This window comes from Colobus angolensis, unplaced genomic scaffold, assembly GCF_000951035.1.
Source record: "Colobus angolensis palliatus isolate OR3802 unplaced genomic scaffold, Cang.pa_1.0 Scaffold152, whole genome shotgun sequence".
Lineage (NCBI taxonomy): Eukaryota > Metazoa > Chordata > Mammalia > Primates > Cercopithecidae > Colobus > Colobus angolensis.
In genome coordinates this window covers 1,984,079-1,997,737 of record NW_012114622.1, presented here as the reverse complement: position 1 = coordinate 1,997,737, position 13,659 = coordinate 1,984,079, and positions in this window count along the sequence as shown.

The window sequence follows — 13,659 nt, the reverse complement described above, 5'->3', positions numbered from 1 at the left end:
TCTGCCTGCCTCTGTCTCCCAAAGTGCTGGGATTACAGGTGCAAGCCACTATGCCCAACCATATGAGCCGCTGAGCCCGATCTATTTTTTAAAAACAGAACAAATAGTACATTTCCATGATGGGCAGGGAGACAACAAGAAAATCCATAGCAGACCATTAGAATTCATAAGATTCGACCAAAGTAGCCAAAGACAAGATCAATTCCCCAAAATCAGTAGTATCTGTCTTATCAGTCATAACCAGTAAATAACATGGCAATGAAAAAACAAACACGTGTAGGAATTAATCTAATAAAAGTGACCAAGACCTTTATGGAGAAAAATTTTAAATGTTTTAAAATGACTCATCTTTCTCCCCATAAAACTTGAATAAACAAAGAAATATACTTATTGGAGGAGATAACAGCACTGTAAACTTGCTAACTTTAAACCAAATGACTGTATACATTTAATGTAGTTCCAGCCTAAACAACACTGAAGACTTCAACAAGTTTATCCTAAAAATTTTTGATAAAAAATAAACATCCATTAATAAAACAATAACAAATCACAGTAATCAACAGTGTGGTTGTGATATAGAGTCAACAAGTAGATCAATGAAACATGGTAGAAAACTTAGAAACAGATTCATTTGTATGAGACCCTACCCTATGGTAGAGATGGCATCAAAGATCACTGGCTGATGCATGAATTATTTAGATAATGATGTCAATAAAAAATGTTGTATTTCCCACTTCATATTATACATCAAAATTCACTCCAAATGGATTAAATGCCTAAATGGGAAAGGAAAAATTATAAAATGATAAAAATTGAGGTAGAAAATTATTTTTGTTACTTTAACAATAAGAAAAAGTTTATTTATAAAGATTCAAAAATCAAAAGCCATGAGCAGAAAAATTAATGAATTTTCATAAAAATTAAAGATATCTGTATAATGAACATCATTGTCAAAGTTAACAGATGAGTGGCACACTGGGACAAGATATTTGCAATATCAAAATCTGACAAGAATTTAACATCTGAAATATACAAAGAACTCCATAGAACCCACCAAAAAAAAAAAAAAATGGACAAAAAACACAATGCTTAAATGGTCAAAATTTAAACTTGCACAGTTTGTATGTGATTCAGATTTAAGATAAGTGAACAGGCATTCAGTCTCTATAGCACTTAGAAGAATCCTGAATAAAGCAATAATTATATACCAATTTATACCCATAAGATTGAAAAAATTTGGAACAATGGATATGTAAAGTGTTGCTGAGAATGTCGCAAATCAGAAAAATTACTGATCTGCTACAGGGAGGGTAAACTGGTATATCCACTATGAAGAACAGTATGTACAGTCTAGCACTTAAGCCTGAGTATATAAGCCAAAGAAATTTGCACAAAAGTTCACAAAAGATCGGTCCAAATGGAATAGCAAATATGATCCTATCCTATATCTAGAGTGAGGAAACTGACATTTTTTAACAGTCCTAATGACTATCATCATTCACCTTTATGAACTATGGTCACAAATACTGGGTTCATTCTTCTTTCTACAAACAAAATACCTTCCAATCTCCTTCAGATGGGGGATCTTAAAGGTCTTGTCTAATCAAGACATCTGTTTCTATTCACAATAGGATAGGATTTGCTGCAGTAACAAGCATTTCCCAAATCTTACTGACTTCTATTAGCAAAGGTTTATTTCTCAGTATACTACTAGAACAACACTGTGTGACAGGGTGGCTTTGATCATGGGACTCATCTTGAACTCAGGACTCAGGCTAACAGAGCAGGAATTATCTGGAACATTGTTGGTTCCAGGTGAAAAGCCATCTGCAGACACAAAGACAAAGTACATGCTTCACACACGTCCACCTGGAAGTGACATGTGTCACTTCTGTTCACTTTTCATCAACCAGAATAACTCATGCCACTAAGTCTAAGTCCAATATAGTAGAAAAATACTGTCCTCCACAAGAAGAGCCAATTAATATTGATGAACAGTGATAGTCTACCTCAGTGGATAATCACTGCACATTGTTTATAGAAGTAAAGAGTTCAAGTTATCCCAGGTGTCTACCAAGAAGGGGAACAAACAAGTAACATGTGATATACTCATCTGTTATTTCATATGGCCCATGGAAATAATGATACATTTTAATATATCAGCAAAAATATATCTAAGTTTAAATATAAGAAAGAAATAATCAGAATTAAATCTATAACAATATAATTTTTGTGTTTAAAAAATTCATTCACAAGGTAAGATATATTTTTCAAAGACAAATATATAGTAGTTCCCCTTTATTCATGGTTTTATTGCATGCAGTCTCAGTTACCCACAGTCAACCAGAAACTGAAAATGTTAAATGGAAAATTCCAGAAATAGACAATAAGTTTTAAATTGTGTGCCACTCTGAGTAGCATGATGAAATATTGCATCGTCTCACTTGGACGTGAATCATCCCTTTGTCCAGCGTATCCACGTTGTATGGGCTACCCATTCATCGGTCACTGAGTAGTCATCTGGTTATTACAACAGAAAAACACTGTATATATGTATGGCTTGGTACTATCCATGGTTTCCAGCATCCACTGGAGGTATGGGAATGTATCCGCTTCAGATAACAGGGCATTACTGTATATCCAAATAAATATATGGAAGACTCTGTCTCAAAACAAAACAAAACAAAAAAAACCATGCCTTCCAATGATTGATGATAGTGTTCTATGTACTGAATATAATCAACTCAATTCTGTTCAACAGGTGTTTATTAACAAAAACTTCTAGGTCTCTGTTCAAGTGAAAATATACAATTTCAGAGAGATAGTTTAAGACATTTTAATATTTAATACCTCACACATATACCACATGTGTACATCCTCCACAATTAATTACTAGATATGACCTTGGCTCTATCAGAATCTTAAGGAAATGAGACATTGGGCAATATATGTTTTTTATAGGGGAGAGGAGTGTCATGAAAATGCCTGGCACAGGATGGTGTTTAATAAGTAGTATTAGTTTTTGTACAAATAGTGTTTTGCTATGTATACATTACCTTATTTAATCATCATAATAAAGTAGATGATTTTAATTGCAATTTCATATATGAAGAGATGAACAGAGGGGGATGATGAGTTGTTACAAGTGTGGACTGACAGTAAGAAGTCAAGTGATAATAGAAATTCTTAACTTGTGAATTCCTGTTTAGTTTTCTTTTGTCTCTTAACATTCAGTCTGACACAAGTAAAAAAAATTCTTTGCATCTAAGGAGAATGTGGCTTGAGTCTGGTATCACAAGAGCCTCTAAATAGCCCTCAATCCTCTTTCTTATCAGCTCTTCCCACACTAATGTAGTTAGATGGGCATACAAACAACTTCCAGAACTTTTCCTTTCTACGCTCTGTGAAACATTGCCTGGAAATACAATTTATCCTGGTGCAACTTCGCACAGACACAGACAGTAAAGGCAACATGTATAAGTAGCTCACGTGGTTCAGATACTGCCACACCCTAACGGGAGAAAAGGTGTATACTGCAGACTGTTAAAAGTCATGCTACCAAACTTTTTCGATACATAAAATGTTTTTTTTTTTAACAGAGAATAAATACTTTTAAGGCAACATTTATGACAAAATGCTAAGCTAATTAGGCCACACAACGTACTATAGGATGGCATATTATTTGCAAGGAATAAAAGACAAAAGATATATATTGTCAAGCTGGGACCAAAGAAAGATTTGGTGTTTATTGGAGCATGAGAAAGCCTTGAATTGTAAATATGTAAGAGAGTAAGTTAAGGGCAGTAAACAAATTCTGCTCAGATAGCCACACTATGCTGAGGAGAAACCAAAAAACTGTAGGTTCAATTTAGTCCCTTGAAGTGTGCCACCCAAATCTCTAGTATTTAACACAAAAAAGTTTTGAAACTACTCTTCTACATCAGAGGTTACAGAACTATAGACCATGGCTTGTCTTACAGAGTCTGAAAGCTGAGAAAGTACTTTATATTTTTAAAAAGTTGTAAGGAAGAAGATGGAGAAGGAAAAGAAAAAGTGACAGACAATAGGAGGCTCACAAGTGATAAAACATTTAGTACCTGACCCTCTACTGAAAAAGTATGCTGACCTCTGTTCAAAATCAATGAAGAAGTTAGTTGGCATGCTCCTACGCTGGCAAGGAAAAGATGAGACCCACCGCCCCACAAGAAGACTAACACAGTTGTACAGTATCTCTTACCTAAAAAGCAGGAGTCAACCACCTATAGCAAATTAATTAAGATTTACTGCGGCACAGGTATACTCACTTGTTTACATGTTGTCTGTGGCTGCCTTTGAGCTGTAACAGCAGAGTTTAGTAGGCAAAAGTATATACTATTTGTCCATTTACTATAAAGTTTTCTTGCTCTGCCATAAAGGACAAGTGGAAAACTTGCCACTCATTATGTGATGTCCCTTTTAGTACTGGTAGACTCTGACAGCTCAGAACTGAGGGACCTTTAAGCTTTACCTAAAAGTTTTTTTGCCCATGATGGCTCTATTTCTTTTAATGGTTTTGTGCTTCTAACTACTCCTGTTCTGTGCTCCATTATGTTGCTCTATTCTTTGATACTAGAAATGCAATTAGCTGTGAAGCCACAATCCTTGTTGACAGACATCAGACTTTTGTTAATCACATGATTGGTAAAATTCAATCAGACTTAGATAATGTCTACCTCAGGTAATAATCAATTAAGATTCTTTAGTTGAAATATTATGTAAATAAGACTTGCACTGAATAATTTCACTGTAGATAGATTGGTATGAGCACATTGAGAAAGGTACTATATATATTATATATATTTTAATATATATTTCTCACCTACACACACATGTACATAAATACAATACAGTCATCTTTTCTACATGGATTTTGTTGAAGACAGTGTTATTTACATCCCAATATTACATCACTGAATGTCTCCTTAAAGGGGTTTTCATAAAGACACTTGAGAAAAAATGTATTAGAATTTTGTACTTGGAATGCATTTATTGTGTGCACAGTGTATATATTATGATTGTTCTAGGTATCTATTTATCACCTCAGCTCTAAATTCATCATTGCCTGTTCTGCAAAAGTGTATCTAGGCCTTTTAAATGTTTCCTTTGCTTGCCATTGTTACGCTTTGTCAGTAGAAGGCATTGGAGGGGCATTGTGGGAAGAAGGGTTTTGCTTTCTAGTTCCTGATTTGGGTTTTTGGTTCCTGGTAGGGCTGTCTTGACTATGTACTTCTCATCCATGTGAGCAGTTTTGTTTGCTGCAGGGGACCCCATCACTTAGATAGGAAAAGAAGTGGATTTCTCCAAAGATGCTGAGAGGAAAATAATCACCAAGGAATAAAGTAAACCCTATTTTGTGGTATTGTTTCTCCTTGTAAGATATACTCTGGTTACAACAAATGAGCCAGCTGTCAAAGCAACACTTACTCCTTTACCTTTCTTGCTGTTGGCTCTTTGGGAAAGGACATACCAAGCAACCTTTTAAGATCACCAAATTCAGCAGCAGCATAGCTGTAAGTTCTGAATCCTGTGCTTGAGAGAAGACATCAGGAGATTGGAGCAGCCCTGAATACTTCTACCTCTAAGCCATAAATTTAAAACCAAGCACCAACTCATAATCAAGAACAAGGATATACATCTCATCATGTTTAAATAGTAAAAATGGGAAATACTGTAAATGTTCAACACAATTAGTCAAATAAATCATGGTCTCTCCCCACCAGACACTGGCGTACCATCACTAAGAATGAAATCACAGAGGAATATTGAAAGACACGAAGAAATGATCTTTACCTATTATCAGATTAAAACAAAAGCTTTTATGAAGCAATAAATACAAATTTTATTTTTTAAACATATTTATATCCACAGATATACACATGTGTACTCACACCATGCATACACACATAAATAGGAAATATGTGGAGGATTTTTTTCTCTGGATTAGGAGCGATTTATAATCATTTGTGCTTTTCTGGAGAGGTTTTCAAACTCTATAGAGTAAACTTGAATTATTTCCATAATTAGAAAAATTCTCATCATTTTAAAGGCACAGAAATAATTGAATTCTGACAAAATTTCCAAATTCAGGGAAAAATCACAATCCCTGGTATAGCTATGGAATAAAAATGTTCCCTTGCTTTGCTTTCTTGGTATTCATTTCTTAAAATATACACCTTGATCAAGACTGGTTGCTGATCTCATCAACATAGGGAACAAAAAGTGATCCACCAAAATCCAAGGGCTTAATCAATTAGTTTGAGTTAATCAGTAATTCAAATATGTAAGTCCCTGAAAGTACAGACATCATGGAGATGGTTTCATCCAACAAATGGATGGATATAGATTACATAGCTGATGCCAATGATGATGGTAGGTAGTTAGACAGAGAAAGACATGCAATAAAAATATAGTTGACATGGGCTATAAGAACAAAAAATTAACGTTTTCTAAAAGAGCTTCATCTCCATGGAGGCAGTGCTGCATTTACCTAATGTGGTATTTTCATCTATGAAAGAACGATAAGATAGCCATGGAAATGGGTAAATGAATGCTAATACACATAGATAGAATATAAAACCACTTAGATTGCTCTTGATGTAAATTGGTTTGGGGGTATTAAAAAGATATGCAGGATTCTCTGTGTCTAGTGCTATTTGTTGTTTGATTATCTGTTTACCTGGAAACTAATATTATGCAATACTGGAAGGAAGATAAGCATTTCAATTATTACTAAATTTTAATTTAACAACAATTAATTGTGAAATATTATTATTACTACCATTTTTCAAGTGTTCACAATATGTCAGGTATTTTAATAAGCATTTAATCAATACCATCTAACTTAGTGTACTCAACTTTACTGTGAGGTAGGCATTATTACTTTCAGAAGAGGAAACAGGATCAGAGAGATTCAGTGACTTGCTGAACGTCACACAGTAAGTATCTGAAGCAATATTCAAACAAAGATATTCCTGATTCACAAATCTGTTCTCCTTTCATTGTCTTAAACTTCTGATTTTCACATGGCTCAGTGGTTTGGGGTGGTCTTGAAGATACTAAAACTAGGTATGTGAGTTCCTTAAGTTCAAGGATATGAGGATGATTGGCAGAAATTAGAGTTATCAAGGATTTTATCTGCATTGGTCGAACTAATAAAAGCATGACACAAAGGAAAAGATAGTATAGAAAATATAATCAGACCCTCTCTTGTTTTCTAGGTCCATGGGAGCTGGGATGGATGGTGGTTTTTATCATCATTTTAGAGTACAGCAGTGATAGCATAGGATTATATAGTAATCAGTTGCTTTATAAAATCAGAAGTTTCTTGAAGAGATAGCTTCAGATAATCCTTTTCTGCTTAAAGCAGAGTAAACACCACAGTTGAATGAAAAGCACAAATGCAGTTAGAAACCAGCAATTTCAGTTGTGAATTTGCCATTTAGTATGTAAAACAGGGAAATAAATAAACAGCTAAAAAAACTAGAATTATAGGACTAGTTTTATAAGTTGCTTAAACCCCCTTAGATTTAATATTCCTTCCCTGTCAAGAAGCAGTACAGATATCTATTTTATCTACATTACAGAGTTTTTAAGAGAGATATAGTAAGTTTTGAAACATTGTAGACTGTATTAAACAATTTTTGTTAGAAATAATTTCTTCAGTTGAGGCCAATTTTTAAAATAACTTTTGAGTTTTTCTTTCATTATTACAAAAATAATATATATTCATGGTCCAAACTATGAAAGTTAACAGAAAAAAAAAAATTCTAAATCTCTTATTTAGTGGCATTCTAGAGCTGCACTGTAGTGGTTCATTCTGAAAGTCAATTGTGTGCATGTCTTTAGAATGATATGTTCAGTGATGTTATGTTGGTAGCTTTAAATAAACCATGATGATATCATTTACACGATGGAAATTGGTAGATATTACCAAGCAGGGCTTTCTTTTTTGGAAATGGTCATTATACATTTGTCAGTACACTGCTGTCCATAATTCTAGAGCTTTGCCAATTTGGTGATTTAAATGAGATTGCTATCCTTTAAGTAAGTCAAAAATTGAAGGAGATTTAAAATAAGCAGATAATCTGCAATCAGCCTTTAATGTGTCATTCCCCAAATGAGAAGGTAAGAGTCTGAATAAATGAGAAAACATGCTTTATAAGCCTTTACTGCAAAGACCTGCATTGTTTTATGTCTTTTGCATTATTTGGGCATGTAATAGTTTATACAACCCTTGTGGTTTTCTCTCTTTCTCTCTCTTTTTAAGAATTTAACCACCAAATGCCAACAGTCATAGATCTTTAGAGGCTTTGCCTGTGCTTATGTTGTTTCATTAATGTCTCCTTCTTAATGAGAGCATTTCTAATCTTTGCATAGATGGCCAAGAAGTAGAGTTATTGGCCTTCCCCTTAGACATTTGAGTTCCTCTTCAACTTCCTAATTATGTATAGTTCCAAGACACTACTTTGTTAGTAAAATAGGACCAGGAGTACCCACCCAGCTTGCCTTTTATCCTCTTATTTTATGGAACTATTTTCTGCTTTCACGACGCTTGAACATCAGAAGCTAATTTTTTATGGATTTCAGAAGTTCAGTGAGGACTTTTGAAACATAAGACTTATTTTCTCCATACTTACCCATGTTCAGTCAATATACACAAACATTTTAAATGACATTTTGTCCACCAGAGGGCACTCATATTGTTCCAAGTATAGAGCTAAGGATTATGGCAATTTGAGGAGTTGGAGAAATGAAAGAACCCCCAGGACTCATCAAGTCTTCACTAAATGCCAAACAGAGCAATACAAATCAATTTTTTATTTCACTTTATTTCCACTCCTCCCACATTCCTTCACCACCCCCACCCCCCCCACCCCCTGCTATATACACCAAAATAGTCTGGACAAGTATATTTCTCAATTCACAGAAGAAGTGGGGGGAAAAGGGTGAGAACAGGGTGAATTTCTGCATTCCACATTTTCAAGTACCAGCTTTGCAAAAGGGCATATTTTTCTTTAAAAAGTGGGTGTATGGAGAGTGTGGAAGAATAACAAGAAATTGATTTTCATAAAGTTACATCTTTTGTGCTTTAAAATGATACATCTCAAGTTGTTTTCCAGTATGAAGCTGGTGAACTGCATGTTTCAGATGACACAGCTTCTGCCCTTCTCTTGGAACTTGACACTTCTTAAGCACTAGAAAATCCAGAGGCTGCCACAAGGCTGCGGTCTAGTGTGTTGACAGCCTCAGCCACAAGTTATTCTGACTTCTCACAAAAGCAAAATAAACTTGTGATTTCTGAGACATGTTGTATACCTCATTAGTGGTTTCAACTAAGTGCTGTTTATTGATCTTAAAGTCTTTCTCTTCTCAATGTAAGCAGATTTCCACCTACGTCTTCATCCTCGCTGAACATTTTAGGATTATGAACCCGCTCCATTCATGGACCCTAGTAATTGCTAAATTTAAGCCATTACACCTGAGGTAAGGATTCTACCTCATTCCAGTTATATTACTATTCCATGTCAAACATTTGCCTCATGCCATTTTGTTTCCTACAGGGCATTTTTGTTCATACATTTCAAAATTAGACAAATTAAAAGATGCATTACAATACTTCTGCTTCAGAATGGCTCACCAATTAAAAGTCTCAGCATTTTCTCTATTTTAAAGAGTGTTCAGTTAAGCCAACATAGAATGATCTGAAATCTAGCTTTCAATATTTAGTACCTATGTAACACAAACAAACATACCACAAGTACTATACTAATGGAAGAAAAAAAAATAAGGTTTTTGTCCATTTGGAAAATCGTGGCAAAGTAATTACCAAAGAATGACTAATAAATATTCATAAACCTGATTAAACCTGATCTTTACAACATGGCCCAAAGTGCCAGGTACTGTAAAGTTTTGAAAAAATTGGACTGTTGGCACTGCAAAGACCAAAAGCAAAATTGATCTCCCTTCCCCATTTCACATCTGGGTTCAGTTTGTTCTCAGTAAGAAGAGCTTAGCCAATCATGCTGACTTAGTCTCGGTTCAGATGGGAAAGCAGCAATGTTATATGAAAGGAGTAGGAAGAGGTGAGTATTCCTTTAAGTCCTCCCCTGAGGGAGAAATGCTGTTTTATTATGTTTGGACAGTCCTTACATAATTGCTTAGTATTAAGGAATCGGCTGGTTTGTTGCTGAGTGGTGCCTATTGGGCTTAGATAGTCCCTTTTTGAAGTATGCAGTTTACTGGTCAGAAGCCTTTAAAAATAAAGTACATTATTACAAGGGCTTTGTACTGGGTAAGATTAAGCTGAAAAGAAATAACTTTCTTTCCAATACATGAAATAAAATGCAGAAAGAATTTCCTAATTCAGGTTTAATATGGGAAATATAGTTGATATAAAAGTTATTATATAATATAGGCAGAGAATGGGAAATAGGTACAAAATTAAGAAAAATGTAAAATAATCATGATTTACACTGAGTCATTTTTTTAATGAATTTTTCCCACGGGTGCCACAGTTCACAATTACTTTGAAAGTCAGAATTTGTGCGGGTATATTATCTTCAGGTTTGAAAAGGTTTATTCCAGACAAGGAATTATGAAATAATGCCAGACCTGGAATTACCGCAAGACTAAGTGTCACTTCACTGATGAGATAAAAATGCTAAGAAGGTCTCTATTAAATAACAGTAATGTTAGTAAGAAAATAGTAGCATATTTCATATCTGTTGCCTTGTTTTTAATTCTCTCAGTCCTAGTTAGCACCTACTTCTTTTGTCAGATCTTCGTTCAATTATCATTTCCTTGGGGAGGCCTTCAAATAATTCCTTGATTAAGTCAAATCTCTCTATAATATGCTTTCAAAGCAACGCGCCTCTTTCCTCTAGGAGATATCAAAGTTGCAATTTTGCATTTATTTTTATAGTTATTTTATAAATATCTATGCTCTCACTGTATTAATGCTCCACAAGGATACTGACTGTGGCTGGTTTTGATGCCCATTGAGTCACCAGCATCTAGTATAGTGCCTGGCATGCAGGTGGTACTAAATGCCTATTTATTTATTAAATTATAAATGAATGGTCAAGTGAGCCAATGATAAAATTAATGTCATATTACAAAGTAGCTAACAAACTCAGAAAAGCCAGTTAGCTAACCCAAGATAACAAAGTAATTTAGTAACAGGGCTAGGTGGGATTCAACTCTGTGCTAATTTCTTTACCCAATGTGTCTTATAAGAAAAACTATGAATCAAAGCATAATGCTTCAAATAAACACAACAAAAGGTAAAGTAACTAACTAAATTTGTTTTCCAACAAAGGTAGTAAAATAAATTGAGTGTTCTTTGCTATTTGCACAAACCATCAGCAATATTCTGGGTGAAGAGCTATTTGCAAAGCTGAATTAAACATCATTCAACCAAGTGAAAATGTCTTCTCAGAAAATAGGTATGTATTTTTTGAAAGAGCTGAGAAAAGGATAGTATTTTATTTTGTTAAAAAAAATCTGCATCTGCTTAAACATTTCCATTTAAAAATAAGTAGATCCGTTAAACAAAAACAAGGGTGTTGGTTTTCTTTGCTCATCTTTAAACAAAATGTTCACATTCACACATTTAATTTTCATCACTGATAATTAGAGTTTATTACAGAGGAGAAAATCATGAGTGAGAAAGGAGAATTAAATTGCATAAAGTCTGTGTCAGGGCTTGCATTAGTCTGCTTGGACTGTTGTCACCAATACCACAGACCAAGTGGCTTAAATAACATTTATTTTATCACCGTTCTGGATGTTAGACCCCAAGATTAAGATATCAGCAGGCTTTGTTTCTTCTGAACCTCTCCCCTTGGCTGCCAAAGGTTGTTGTCTCCACATATCTTCATGTAATCCTTCTTTTTTCTAGACCTGGGTCAAGGACAAAGAGAGAATCTTGAGAAGAGCAAAAGAAAAGCGACTCATGTAACAGGGACTCTCGATAATGCTAACAGCTGATTCCTCATCAGAAGCTATGAAGGCCAAAGGCAGTGGGATGACATATTCAAACTGCTAAAAGAAAAATTAAAATAATCATAAAGAAATGCTATGAGCAATTGTATGTCAACAAATTAGGTTACCTGGATGAAATGAACAAATTTCTAGAAAGACACAAGCTACCCAAATTCTCTCTGTAACCTTTAAGCCCTGTATGTTCTTGTCCTTACCTAATGTCCTTATCTCTCATTAGGCTCCCTTCAATTTACTGTATCTCAAATATATTCACTCTCATTCAGTTCCTAACTTCAGGAACTACACAATGTTTTACTTCTTTACCTTGGTGATTATTCCATTTTTGAGGACTCAGCTTAAATGCAATTTCCACAAAGACACTTTCTTAAACCCTTCATACTAAGTAACTACTCATTAAGGCAATACTAATGCTCTAACGAAGAAAATGTCTTTGACAAAACCTTTCCCTCAAATACTTGTTGGGCTCCTTCGTAGGCTTTTAATCTAGTTACTAATCAGTTCCATGTTCTGGTGACTATGCCCAAGGTTATTTCCTAGATAAAATTCTCAAGCCCAATTTAGGTATTTGCTTTCCATCTTCCAAGGTAATCTCTTTCACATTAATAGATGATATCTTGAGACCAGTGAAATCATAGACTTGGGTAGGAAGGCCACATACCTTTAATCTGTACTTCCAGAGCTCTGTCTAAATGAGTCACTGTTACTCAAAACCTCTTTAGATTTCATCTACTATGGTTCACGGTTGAAGTGAGACTGTTTAAAGAATCAAACATTTTCAGTATTCTCTTATTGTCAGGCAACTATCCAATTATTTCTGGATTTAGCTTTATTTTCCCAGTAACATCTTGGTAAAAGGTGGAAATGAAATCCAATTTATGATTATTCTGAGTTTTTCCAATTGTATCCCCCAGAATATAATTTATCAACCCCAACACCATTGACATGTTAGATCAGATAATTAAGCATTTTAGGGATCTATCCTGTGCATTGTGGGATATTTGTCAGCATCCTTGGCCTCTACCCACTCTGTGCTTATAGCACCACCCCACCTTAGTCATGACAAACAAAAATATCTCCAGACATTTTCATATGTGTCCTGGTATACAAAATCACCCATCAATTAATAACTGAAACCACAGGTTGAATAGGTCCATTTTCTGCCTTCAAGTTATCATAGCCAATAACTTTACCAAATATTTGGTCAAATTCATAGAATGGGCCTTCATTTATCCAACCTTTAAGAGTTTTATGGCTGCCTAACTTATTAGCGATAGGTCAATGTCACCTATTTGAAATGTTTGTTATATGTAGATAGAACCTCATTTCAAGTTTATGTTGTATCATAACTTCAGAATTAGTTTCGATATTAATTATTGCAATTCTAGCTTCATAATGAGCAAATATCAGCATCACTGTGGCTAAAGCCAATATAAAGTTATTTTCCACATGTAATAGTCCAATGCTGGTGTTTGGTAGGTGACTTCTGTGTGGTGTTTCAGAGAGCCAATCTGCTTCCAATATGTGGTTCTGCCATTTTTAACACATGGGTTCAAAGGTCATCATGTTCATATGTTTCAAGTCAAAGCAAAAAGAACACAGAATATTGTATAAGGGAGA